Source organism: Pseudorasbora parva, chromosome 3 (assembly GCF_024679245.1).
Source record: "Pseudorasbora parva isolate DD20220531a chromosome 3, ASM2467924v1, whole genome shotgun sequence".
Classification (NCBI taxonomy): Eukaryota; Metazoa; Chordata; class Actinopteri; order Cypriniformes; family Gobionidae; genus Pseudorasbora; species Pseudorasbora parva.
In genome coordinates, this window is record NC_090174.1 from 3,453,233 (window position 1) to 3,467,410 (window position 14,178).

General features: G+C 38.9%; 1 protein-coding gene and 1 pseudogene across 1 annotated transcript in view; both read left to right on the forward strand.

Moving 5' to 3' along the window:
• The window catches only part of LOC137070425 (astrotactin-2-like), a 620,747-nt gene that overhangs the window by 462,874 nt on the left and 143,695 nt on the right, over positions 1–14,178 (forward strand). The window lies entirely within an intron of this gene.
• LOC137072174 (5S ribosomal RNA) lies at positions 10,588–10,703 on the forward strand (annotated as a pseudogene).

The following is a 14,178-nucleotide window of genomic DNA, read 5'->3' on the forward strand; positions in this document are numbered from 1 at the left end:
CATACTTTGCATTGCACTTGGTGACGTAAGGCTTGGATGAGCTGTTTGGCCATTGGAAACCCATTCCATGAAGCTCTCTACGCTGTTCTTGAGCTAGAACTTTTGACCGGTTGGTGAATTCTGCGCACTGTGACCCTCAGCATGCGCTGACCCCACTCTGTGATTTTACGTGACTTATCACTTCATGGCTGAGTTGCTGTTGTTCACAATTGATTCCACTTTGTTATAATCCCGCTAACAGTTAAGTGTGGAATATTTAGTAGTGAGGAAATGTCAGCAATGGACTTATTGCACAGGTGGCAACCTATCGCGGCCCCACGCTTGAGTTCACTGAGCTCCTGAGAGCGACCCATTCTTTCACTAATGTGTGTAGAAGCGTCTGCAGGCCTAGAGCTTGATTTATACACCTGTGGCCATGAACTGATTAAACACCTGAATTTAATGAGTTGGAGGGTTGTCCCAATACTTTTGGCAAAATAGTGTATATTCTTAGCCTGACAAGCCAGACCCACATCAAGATGTTTCACCATTCATGCATCATGCATCACCATTGACAGCTCAATCCGAGGGGCGGGATAAACGGTTGTCTATCAAACTCCCTCTGCACGTAATAGGATTGTGCTTCAACCAACCAGAGCAATGAAGGTGAAGCGGAGCTCGTTGACAGATTAAACATTCGCCGTATCCGGTCAGCAAAACTCAGAACACATCTTCCCTTCTTAAGAATGACTTCAGTGCCGTTCTTTGTTCTTTTCTCAGAGAAAAGCTTAACTCCTAGTATTCCAGAGTCACGGTCAAAGCTGATTTGAAAGACCGCCGTTCGCCAGTTTCTGTGTCTACTAGTAGTAAGCAAGCACAACTCGGCCCCCATTATGTTAAGCCCCGCCCACCAACTCTATACACAATGTGATTGGCCGTACTAGAGTTTGTTTTTTTACAGCTCCGAAGTGTATTGAGAGTTGCAAGATGATACTCGCGGCTGATTAGATTTACTGCCGCTAGGGTGCGTCTAGATTTCTAGGCTAGTATATTTTAAGAATGTTTTGCCAAATTCCTTTTAAGTTATAAAGCATTACTAAGGATTAAGCAAATTTGTGGTTGTAGTATGTGTGTTTTTATCAGGCCTTTGTTTGACCCTCATCATGCTGATTTCCTCTTGAGGGGTTTGTGTCCTCCACATCACTTCAGCAGATGCTTTGATATGTAGATGCAGCTCTTTACCGACTACAAATCCAATGGCAGGAGACATGACTCAGATCTGATGTGGCCTGAAGGGCTACAGATGCTTTCAATCACGTTTTACTCATGATGATAATGCTCATCATTATGCCTCATATTAATGATATTCATGCAGCTTTGGCCATATGCATCCATGGAAACAGTTTGTGGAAATTAGTCATTAGCGGCAGAGTGCCAGTAATGATATAACAAACAACATCCAGGCAAATAGTATTTTTGCAGAATGGAAAATCATTTCTGATTATGTTTGCTTTTTGGCAAATTAGGAAAATAGTTGTTTTGTTTGACTTAACATCAAACAATGAGTTTCCTTGGTAACACTTTCAATAGTAATCATTTTTAGAAAATAATATAACTCTATTATACAAAGTTTTGAACTGTAAGTGGTTTATAAATTAAAATGTGAATCCAAATTAAAATATATTAGATTAATGATATTTCTAAATACTTTATCTGAATATATTACCTAGAAATCATAATATAATGAGCTCAGTGAATGTTATTATAAAGTTGTATTACTCCATATCAAATTACTGTGTATAATATTTACTGCATTTAAGTTATACTGCATACAAGTTTAAAGGTGTCATGAACTGGCTTTTTTTACTCTTGTCTGAGGTGAACTTATGGCATTCACATGGTTTTTACATTCAAAACATCCTAATGAATAAGTAATGGACTGTTTTCTATTCTGGTTTTGAGCCACTCTCCTGCACGCTCAGTTTTATGGGACTTCACTGAAGACTTGGAAGTAAACGCCCATGGCCAGGTTTGGATTAGCTTTGCATATTTAATGAGCTCCAGTTCCCCCAGAGGTACATGTGAGGGATTGTTTTGGGAAACGGCAACGGGAATTATTTGCAAAATGTCTCTATCAAACACAATGACACAATGATTTATCTCTTATCCACCCACAATTAATTGGAATGTTATTTTTTTGGTGGATCGGTGGATATAACCACAAACCGTGCATCAACTAACACATGCGTACACACAAGCTGCAGAGTCAGACAAATCAGCATGATCAAAACTTCTATGATTGAATTTTTCCTTCAAATATCAGGTCAAGAGAAAGTGAACAACATACTTGGTAGCCCGTCTGAAAATCGCATAGCCCCTAGACATTAGGCTTTGCAAGCTCTGGCCCAGAGGCTTCATGTCTGAGTCTAACCAGTGATCATGAATAGTAGCACAACAGCTCAAATAAAGGCTTCTCCAGCCTGTGACAGCGTGCTAATGTATGTTTAGTTACACACGTATACATAATCAATATGATCCATATCTAATGATCTGTAACAATGCAATAATATCACGTTTATTTGTTTATCACACCTAATGGAAATTTAAAGTGCTTTGCATAGAAATTAATTAAAATAGTGGTAACATATGCATGAGAAATAAAAGAATACCATGTGTATGAATTAAAAACAATGATGAATAAAACAGTTGTAAAAATAATTTAAAAAATTAAAGAGGTCAGATACACAATATGAGGTCTGAAATCAAAATAAAACATTCTTCAGTTTACAGCCTACATACATGTACCATCTTTATTAGAACACCTCTCCTTCATTTATTTCTCAAACACGTTTATAACATCCATTTTGATCACTATTCCCTGATTTTTACTCAGGAACCTTCTTGTTAAACCCATTCTCACTCATCATACCCTCCACAGATTTACACATACTCAAACCTTTTTGTCAAACTTACTATTGCCATCAAACCCAGATTTCACTCATCATATTTAACTCAAATGAACATATAAAATAACAATAACCAAAGATAAGAACAAAGGTAAACTAAAGCAATTATTTAAAAAAAGAATAAAGAGATACGATAGGGTGCGATCAGTCACGTACAGTGCTCAGAGCTCATTCAGTAAATGCTCAGCTGAACAGATGTGTTTTGAGTCTGGATTTGAATGTGGCGACTGTTGGAGCACATCTGATCTGTTCAGGAAGCTGGTTCCAACTGCGCCTTGCATAATAGCTAAAAGCAGACTCTCCTTGCTTTGAGTGAACTCTTGGTATTTCTAACTGACTTGATCTTGCTGATCTGAGTGATCTGTTGGGTTTATATTTAATTAGCATATCTGTATTGAGGTCCTAGCTCATTGAGAGATTTATAAACAAGTAATAGTACTTTAAAATCCTAAATGTATCCTAAATGTAGTTATAAGCCAGTTATTATTTTGTATAATAATAATAATAATAATAATAATAATAATAATAATAAAGTCACACAAGTGTGTTGTTTCATTAATTCATGTAATCTCATGCTGTCTGCAAATCCATTATCTTGTTAACAAATGAATCCTTGGTGAAATGAAGGAACAAATGTGCAATGTGTCTTCCCCACGAGAGCTGGATATTCATTCAAAATTCAAAAACAGACCAGCGCAAAATGATTGAATAAAGTTACACAAAAGTATTCTTGTCACTTCATAAAATGAAAGTTGAACCACTGGAGTCACATGGAGTATTTTAATGATGTTTTACTTCCTTTCTGGACCTTCAAAATGTTCATTAAATACTGGTCTATGGAGGGTCAGAGAGCCCTCGGATTTCATCAAAGATATCTTCATTTGTGTTCTGAAGATGAATGAAAGTTTGACGGGTTTGGAACGACATGAGCAAGAGGAATTAATGACAGAATTTTCATTTTTGGGTGAACTAACTCTTTAAGTGGGTCAAAAACACTTTAAAGTTCAATTGCATTTAATATAACTGTATACATGTTCATAAAAATTCGCCATGAAATCCCAAATTGTGTGTTTTAGTATGGATATGTTGGCTTTACTGTTATCTATAAGATAGTCCTAATCCACTCCAAAACTGACAGAGTTTAAAAAATATAAGCATGCTAAACTTACAGTCTCTCACTTCACTTCTGCCAATAAGGATCAATGACTTTGATGAGACACTGAGCTACAGCTTCTCATCAGATTTTCTGACCAATCAAATGCTCTGTATAATCTGAAGCCCCGCCAACTACATTATAAACAGACGCTCAAGCTGCGGGGGAAATCGGTCACTTGATCACACATTTACTGTTTTCTTCATAGTTAAGGGCACATAGTGCACTATATAGGGGATAGGGAATGATCAGAGAGTGCACTATATAGGGGATAGGGAACAATCAGACAGTGCACTATATAGGGGATAGGGAACGATCAGACAGTGCACAATATAGGGGATAGGGAACAATCAGACAGTGCACTATATAGGGGATAGGGAACGATCAGAGAGAGCACTATATAGGGGATAGGGAACGATCAGACAGTGCACTATATAGGGGATAGGGAACGATCAGAGAGAGCACTATACAGGGGATAGGGAACGATCAGACAGTGCACTATATAGGGGATAGGGAACAATCAGACAGTGCACTATATAGGGGATAGGGAACGATCAGTGAGTACACTATATAGGGGATAGGGAACGATCAGACAGTGCACTATATAGGGGATAGGGAACGATCAGAGAGAGCACTATATGGGGATAGGGAACGATTAGACAGTGCACTATATAGGGGATAGGGAACGATCAGACAGTGCACTATATAGGGGATAGGGAACGATCAGAGAGAGCACTATATAGGGGATAGGGAACGATCAGACAGTGCACTATATAGGGGATAGGGAACTATCAGACAGTGCATCATATAGGGGATAGGGAACGATCAGACAGTGCACTATATAGGGGATAGGGAACTATCAGACAGTGCACTATATAGGGGATAGGGAACGATCAGAGAGAGCACTATATAGGGGACAGGGAACGATCAGACAGTGCACTATATAGGGGATAGAGAACGATCAGACAGTGCACTATATAGGGGATAGGGAACGATCAGACAGTGCACTATATAGGGGATAGGGAATGATCAGACAGTGCACTATATAGGGGATAGGGAATGATCAGACAGTGCACTATATAGGGGATAGGGAATGATCAGACAGTGCACTATATAGGGGAGAGGGAACTATCAGACAGTATTAATATGCTTTCCATTGGGACAAATTTATTTAGGTTTCACTTTAGTGGCTTTCAACGGCTCTGGGCAAGCTATGATATAAACTAAACGCTATTGACTATTTTAGAAAAGGGGAGGAACTGCTCCCTATGTTTCACCCTGACTTCCTGTTTCAGTGGAAATTAAATCAGCACATTGAATAAAGCAGTGCATTTCAAGGCATTGTCCATTGATGGTGGTGTGCGTGATGGTGAAATCTCTTCGTCTGAGACTGGCCTTCATGGGTAGATGATCTTTCAACTGACAGCCACTGCACACCTTTCCCAGCATGCCTTTCTCCTCTGAGATCTGCATCAGGACGACCACAGTGACTAATATATGTTGACATGCCAATCTGAGAAAAGAGGCTCAGAGACTCCTTCTGACCTCAACGTTTCCTTTAGAAGGCATTCAGTGTGGGACAGGAAAGATGAGGACCATCCATCAGAGATGACGTGCCTTATAGCAGCCGGCTCTTTTGTTTTTCTGAGAAAGGTTGAGAGGGATGGCAATGCTATCGAAAAAGACAAGCTGCAGCTGAATGTATACACCCCTGTTATATAGCAGACACAAAGAGCGTAATATGTGTGATTTGCATTACACACAAGTATCAGATTTGCAACTTGATGGACACAACTCAAAAGATGAGATTATTCTAGTGCTGTCAAATCGATTAATCATGATTAACTAAATCCAAAATAAAAGTTTGTGTTTATATAATGTATGTGTGTGCACGGTGTGTGATTATGATGTAAATATAAATACACACTCATTTGTGCATACAGTATAATAAAAAAAAGTATACTTTATAAATATGTATATCAATTGTATTAGATATTAATTTATATAATTATATAATATATATTTTTTCTTAAATATATACATGTATATGTGTGTATTTACACTGATCAGGCATAACATTATGACCACTGACAAGTGAAGTAAATAACACTGATTATCTCTTCATCTCTGTTAGTGGGATATATTAGGCAGCAAGTGAACATTTTTTCCTCAAAGTTGATGTGTTAGAATCAAGAAAAATGGCCAAGATTAGTAATTTGAGCGAGTTTGAAAAGGGCCAGATTGTGATGTTTCTCCAAAACTGCAGCTCTTGTTCGGCTGTTCCCGGTCTGCAGTGGTCAGTATCCATCAAAAGTGCTCCAAGGAAGGAACAGTGGAGAACCGGCCACAGGGTCATGGGCGGCCAAGGCTCATTGATGCACGTGGGGAGCGAAGGCTGGCCCGTGGGGTCCGATCAAACAGACGAGCTACGGGAGCTCAAACTGCTCCAGAAGTTAATGCTGGTTCTGATAGAAAGCTGTCAGAATACACAGAGCATCTCAGTTTGTTGCGTATGGGGCGGCATAGCCGCTGACCAGTCAGGGTGCCCATGCTGACCCCTGACCATCAGAACTGGACCACGGAGCAATTGAAGATGGTAGCCTGGTCTGAAGAATCACTTTTTCTTTAACATCCAACATTTATAGTTAAAAGAAGCAGTAGGAATTCTCAGATTTCCAGTTTCTTTTTAGTTAAATTGGAACCCCTGGCTTTTTATTCCCTTTGAATTCAACTGTGTGACTCTTGTCAGAACTTTAGCGTTAGGCGTTATGATAATTTTGGGTGGAATGACTGAGAAAATGTGTAAAAATGTTGCTATGTTTAATACCACAGTAAGTGTATTTGTGTGTCCAGTTAATTGCAATGAAGATACTGGTACATTGAGCCTTAATTAAGAGTTGTTTCATAGGCCGGATTGTAACATGTTGGTTTGGATGCTATTGCGTGCTGCAGAAGAGAGTAATTTGATTAACTACAGTGAAACCGTCACACAAGGGGAAGAGCAGCTGGTGGCAGTAATATTAAGATAGACATTTACATATATTTTTTTTTACATACAGGATGTAAGATACAGTATTTAGACATTTACATAACCTACTCATTTAATGAAAAAAGAACGTGAAGGTGGACATCTTTAGACAGGAATTAATAACTTCAAGTGTGTTACATATGAAATCATATTAATTTTGATGGAGAATAACAAATCTGGGTCATAACTCAAGAAACTATTGCTTCTATTAAAGAGATGACGTATTTTTCTATAAGATATATTTTTCTTACAACTTAACTGGATATATCCCCCAAAAAATGAAAATGATTTACTCACCCTTGTGTCATTCCAAACCATTGACTTTCTTTGTTCTGAGTACTTTGAAAAATGTGTCAGTAGTTTTTTCCCCCCATCCATCTCTTTCTTTCCTTACAATGAAAGTCAATGATGCCGTTTGGACTCCATTGACTTTCAAAATATCTTTTGTGTTCCAACAGAGAACTGCAATATAACAGTTTTGCTCTTAAATTGTAGTATTATTGACTTCACATTTACACGTCAATCAAAATTAACTTTTACATGATGTTTGAACATAAATGTGTGTCTGCAGTGTGTGTACACAACCATCCTATAATAGTAAAAATCCACCTAGTCCTCTTTTTTCCTACACAATAAATCACAAGAAGTGTCTCATAATTAGTCATTTACAATTTCAATGCAATGTGACATCACATGTGCTTAGGCCCCACCCACGACTGCTGACAGACTCCGCCCTCTTATCATGGACCCTGCCCTCAGGGAGCTTTACACAGTCGGCCATGTTGATGTAACAGCAGTATTAAAGTATAAATGTGTTTTTATTAAAGCTGCTAAAGTCATTCAGTCGAGAGCAGTGAGGGATTTTCTGTTTGTCTTTTGTGGTTTGATTCATATTAACAGCAGATATAGCAGTAGGTACTGTATATTATGCTACTGTCCCTTTAATACATAGATATAGTATACACATGCGATTTATTTACATTCACAGACATAACCGACTGTGTTTATCAATCAATCAGTCAATCAATCAATCAATCAATCAATCAATCAATCAATCAATCAATCAATCAATCAATCAACTTTATTTATTTAGCGCTTTTATAATGACGATTGTGTCAAAGCAGCTTCACAGTGTCAAACAGGATAATATTGCAACAAAATTAGATTTGGCTGTACAGTCGTTCTGGAGAAAACAGTGATGCTCCGTCTTTCACGCAGCTTTCTGTGTGTGTGATTCAGGTGTGTGTGCGCTCAGAAAAACATATATCATAAGTTTAGACTGATATGGCTTTAAACACATCATATCATAAACTCTTATGATGATGAAGAACTGCAATGTCACGTGAGCTTGATAGAAATGATCATTAGTAGCGCTATATAAATGTAACAAATTATTATTACTATTATTAAAAACAAAAAGATGTTTTAGTTTTTGTTAGAGTATCTGAGGCATGAGCTGTACAGGCTCCGCCCTCTTCTGTAAAAGGGGCAGATCAGAATCTAATTTGCATTTAAAGCTACATGCACAAAAACAGCATGTTTTTTCCTTCCATTCTAAATCGAGCATTTACAACATGGTATAATAAATTATCTGTGGGGTATTTTGAGCTGAATCTTCACAGACACATTCTGGAGACACTGAGACTTATTTTACATCTTGAAAAATGGGGTATAATAGGTCGCCTTTAATGACATGTCAAACTACAGTTCACTTTGTTTAATATCATCTCTTCCTGTCTGGGTGGTTCCCAGATTTAGCCACAGAATTATCTGACTTATATATTGACCAATAAATCCATGAATTTAGGTGAGGGAACACATCCTTGGTTGATAGCAGCCAGTCCTGATGAGATATTGCATATGATATCCAACCTTACCATCAGGGAAAAATAGCCATCACAGTCCTTCTGAAGGAACACAGTAAAACTAAATACCAGAACAATTGGGCAAAACAATTTTTGAGATATATGTGTGTGATAAGTCAGAATCATGGCACAGTGTGAGCCATTATCTACAAATGGAGTGGTAATGGACATTCACAGGAGTGGCCAATCTGCCAAAATGTCTCCACAGTGGCACCTCATCCAAGTCTCAAAATATCCTAGAAAAACTTGCAAAGAACTGTGGGTCTCTCTATCATCAGCTAATGTCAGATTTCGTGACTCATAAAGGGACTGTGCAAAATTGGACTTCATGGACGAGCTATGTGGAATACACAGCTCACCTAGAAGAACAACTAAGTATATCACATTTACTAAAACACACCAACATGACCCCATTCTTTGAGTGGCACCTGCTCATAAAATAAAGATGGGTAAATGGAAAAAGACAGATGACGATGATAAAAAAGACAAAAAGAAAGAATTAGATAGAGCCCGAAATAAAACAAGGGTAAATTCTGGACCGGCTTTTCCGAGGTGGAAGGAGCTAACTTGCGTGTCCTGAAAGAATTAAAAACAGATTCAGAGTTAGCCAGAGGAGTTAGTTGGAGCTGTGGAGGGGGAGGGGCTGTAATGGGGAGGAGCTGTGGAGGGGGAGGAGCTGTAATAGGGAGGAGCTGTGGAGGGGGAGGAGCTGTGATATGGAGGGGCCGTGGAGGGGGAGGGGCTGTGGAGGGGGATGAGCTTTGATGGGGAGAGGCCGTGGAGGGGGAGGGGTTGTGATGGGGGAGGAGCTGTAGTGCAGCAGAGAGCAAGGGGGTGTGACCCGTGAGTTGTGCTTGTTCAAATTTTCAGGCAAGTCAATGTTTTCTAAAATCTCTCAACTGCAGCTTTAAATAAAGACATTTACTGGACTGTACTGGTGTTTCACAGGTGTTTTGCCCATATTTTGGATTCATGCAATGCATTGTTTAATTTTTTTTTATAATGTTTTTGGTGTAGTTGGTGAAACCCGATTCCAAAAAAGTTGGGTCAAATTCTGAATAAAAATTCTGAATAAAAACAATGCGATGATGTGTAAGTTTCAGATTTCAATATTTCATTCAGAATACAACACAGATGCCATATCAAATGTTTAAACTTAGAAAATGTATAATTTCAAGGGAAAAAATAAGTTGATTTTAAATTTCATGGCATCAAACACATATCAAAAAGGTTTTTGTGTTTACCACTGTGTGGCGCCCCCTCTTCTTTCTATAACAGTCTGCAAACGTCTGGGGACTGAGGAGACAGTTTAGGAATAGGAATGTTGTCCCATTCTTGTCTAATACAGTCTTCTAGTTGCTCAACTGTCTTAGGTCTTCTTTGTGGCATCTTCCTCTTTATGATGCACCAAATGTTTTCAATGGCGTCAGTTTTCCAAAAATAACTTCAAATTTTGATTCATCTAACCACAGAACAGTTTTCCACTTTGCCACAGTCCATTTTTAAATGAGCCTTGGCCCAGAGAAAATGCCTGCATTTCTGGATCATGTTTAGATATGTTTAGATATTATGTGCTGTAGATGATGATAACTTTTAACCAGCAGCCATATCACCCTGTAGACCAAGACTGGTTTCCCACTGAAGCTAAGCAGGGCTGAGCCTGGTCAGTACCTGGATGGGAGACCAACTGGGAAAACCAGGAGCTGCTGGTAGAGGTGTTAGTGAGGCCAGCAGGGGGCGCTCACCCTGTGGTCTGTGTGGGTCCTAAGGCCCCAGTATAGTGATGGTGACACTATACTGTCAAAGAGCACTGTCCTTTGGATGAGACGCTAAACCGAGGTTCTGATTCTCTGTGGTCATTAAAAATCCCAGGATTTCCTTCGGAAAAAGAGTAGGGGTGTAACCCCGGCATCCTGGCCAAATTTGCCCATTGGCCTCTGTCCATCATGGCCTCCTAATCATCCCCATATCCTGATTGGCTTCATCACTCGGTCTCCTCTCCACCAATCAGCTGGTGTGTGGTGAGCGTTCTGGCGCAATATGGTTGCCGTCGCATCATCCAGGTGGTGCTGCACATTGGTGGTGGTTGAGGAGATTCCCCCCTTCAATGTAAAGCGCTTTGAGTGCCTTGAAAAGCGCTATATAAATCAAACGCATTATTATTGTTAACTTCAAACTCTTTCCAATTTTTCTCTGAGAAACTCCTTTCTGAAATTGCTGCTCTATTTTTTACTGCCACATTGGGGGAATTAGTGATCCTCTGCCCATCTTGACTTCTGAGAGACACTGCCACTCTCTTTTTATACCCAATCATGTTTCCAATTGACCTAATAAGTTACAAATATGTTCTCCAGCTGTTCCTTATAGGTATATTTAACTTGTCCAGCCTCTTACTGCTACCTGTCCCAACTTTTTTGAAATGTGTAACTGAAATGCATCATCCAAATTGAGTCAATATTTGGCATAACATTTCAAAATGTATCAATTTCAACATTTGATATTTTATCTATATTCTATTGTGAATAAAATATAAGCTTATGAGATTTTTTATTTATTTCATTCCTTATTTATTCACAATTTGTCCCAACTTGTTTTGGAATCGGTTTGTACATAAACAATTGTTATATTTTAGAAATAAAAGGCATTTTTAGCCTCTGATTTGAAGGTTCTGCTTGAAGGGGCATATGTGGGCTGTGTTCAGCCCTGATAAAACATTGCAAAACGTTTTTTAAACGGAAACGGTGGTGCGTTAAACACCCTTTTCTGATGACAACTATGAGGAGTTGCAACTATGGCAGCTGAGAAGGTCATTCTGTGTTCTTTTTGAATTCCTAATTATTGTGATCCAACATTTCAGGACATGTCTTTTAAAATCTTCAATTGTTGCGTATACTGAGCTGCAGCGGACACATTTCTTTATTTGGACCCATTGTGTGAGATGTTTTATTAATATTGTGTGGTTTATATACATGTTGCTGCTGGTTGGGCTGACATTTTTGACACACCCACAAAACAAGAGAAAACATATCTCAAACCCCGTTGAACACCGTTTCCAGAAAACATGATGTTCAACATGGAAACCATATAAAAACGTTGCGAACAGGTTTGAGCTTGAATGTGCCCCTGCTGTGATTGGCTGCTGTGAGACTACAGTGTAAAAGCCAGCTGCTGTGATTGGCTGCTGTGAGACTTCAGTGTAAACACCAGCTCCTGTGATTGGCTGCTGTGAGATTTCAGTGAAAGATTAGAGTATTGTAATGTAACATACTTGGGTGTATCATACTCTCTATTTTCACATCTTCAAGATTGTTAACAGGAACAAAGGAAAGAGAACATATTTCACCAGTGTTGTTCTCTCACCCCTGGCTCCCAGTAAAACCCTATTGTTTGCTTATAAGGGTTTGTACTGGCTCCTCCATATACATCTCTGATCTCCTTTCATTCCACCATAATACTTCCAGAAAACTCAGGTCAACCAGTAGTTTACAGTTGACTGTTCCAAGGACACGTTTAAAATTGAAAGGAGACCATGCCTTTTCAGTGGCTGCTCCACAGCTTTGGAACAATTTGCCATTTTACACAAAGACTGAACCAACATACACTGATTTTAAAACTTTGCTTAAAACCCATTTATTTACTGTGGCTTATGATCATACGTAGGTCCAGTGGTATAAATTGTAATGTATTGTTTATTGGTGTTTTTACTATTAGTGTGCGTGTTTACACTAATGAGGAAGTTTTCAGTTCTGAAACTTACAGGATATTCTTATAGTATACCTCTTATATGTCAAAAGCTGAAGGAACATGTCATTTCTTAATGTAATTACATGTCATTTCTTATTGTGTAGAAACAAAAAATATTTAGTGAGGATGTGTCCATATCCTCTGTGAGCAGCTCATGTCTGAAGACTTACCAATCAATGTCACTGTAAAGCAGGAATGCAAAGAAGAACGGGCAATGAATCCTCAACAGAGACATGCAAGTCTCATATCAAATTATAGAAAGTGCCAGTCAGTGTCAGTTATTGCCATTAAGGACCGGATATTAGCTTCAACTCAATCTTCAAGAAGGAAGTAAACATTAAAACAAAGCATTACACGTTGTCCCTACTCAGGTTCCCTTTGTGCAATACTACATTTCAAATGAAAATCTGAATCCGTAGAGTGCTCAAAAAGACACAGACAGAGAATCACATACAATATCAAGCCACTGGCATCATATTGCAATTGACTGTTTTAGCAATCCAGCTGCTTCTTTGAGACGAATCAATCGCTTATAAACCACTTTCACCTTTTGCAAACAAACCGTCCTAACCGATAGCAGGTCACATTGAGACTGTGGCGCTGCCTGTAAGCTTTCAGTGTAATCACGGTCAACCACAAGATAGACCTTCTCAAAAAGAAAAAGTTAATTCCACAGCCAGTGCCAATTATTTCCTGGAAGCCCCTATGATTGTTCCAGAGCAAAGCCAGTTTAAGGACGGAGGCAGCATCCTGTCTGCAAACCACAAGCAATCCCATTTCAAGCCTGACGTAATGGCTCTAATTTTACCTGATGTAGAGGAGGTTTCACCCATGCCGGCCTGAGGGAGACGCATCCCATGGATGGATAAGCACTGATTTAATGTCTCAGCATTGCTGAGCACGTTGACCTGTGGACTTATCCAGTTCTTTTTAGAGCCGTGGAAAGTGGAGTTTATTTTCTAGTAGTCTGAATATGCTCTGCTTTTTTTATGACCACTCTGTGGCAATAAACTGTATGAATAAAAAGGAAAAATTTAACAGCACTATGGTACAGTATATATAATTGCTAGAAGAAGAACAGAAATGGACAGGAAAAAAAAACAAGTTTTATCTTCCATTAAGAATTGTACGTCAAAACATTCAGTTGAACTGATGTTCAAGCTCAAATGACCTTATGTTCTGACATGTTTATGCTCTTCAATCCTTGTGCTGCCACAGATAATGAGTGAACAAGAATACTCCAATTAGCAAATACATCTTCCTTCGATTACTTCATCCTTGTTTCCTTCTTTCACATCCTAAGGGTGGTGTAGCTAATAAGCGAGGAAAGGAAACGAGGATGCACAAATGAGAAATGAGAAGCACCAAATGTGTTCAGATAACGTCCTCCTCTGGCATTACAAATAAATGAACATGAGTTGAGAAAATCCTCCTCCGGTTCCT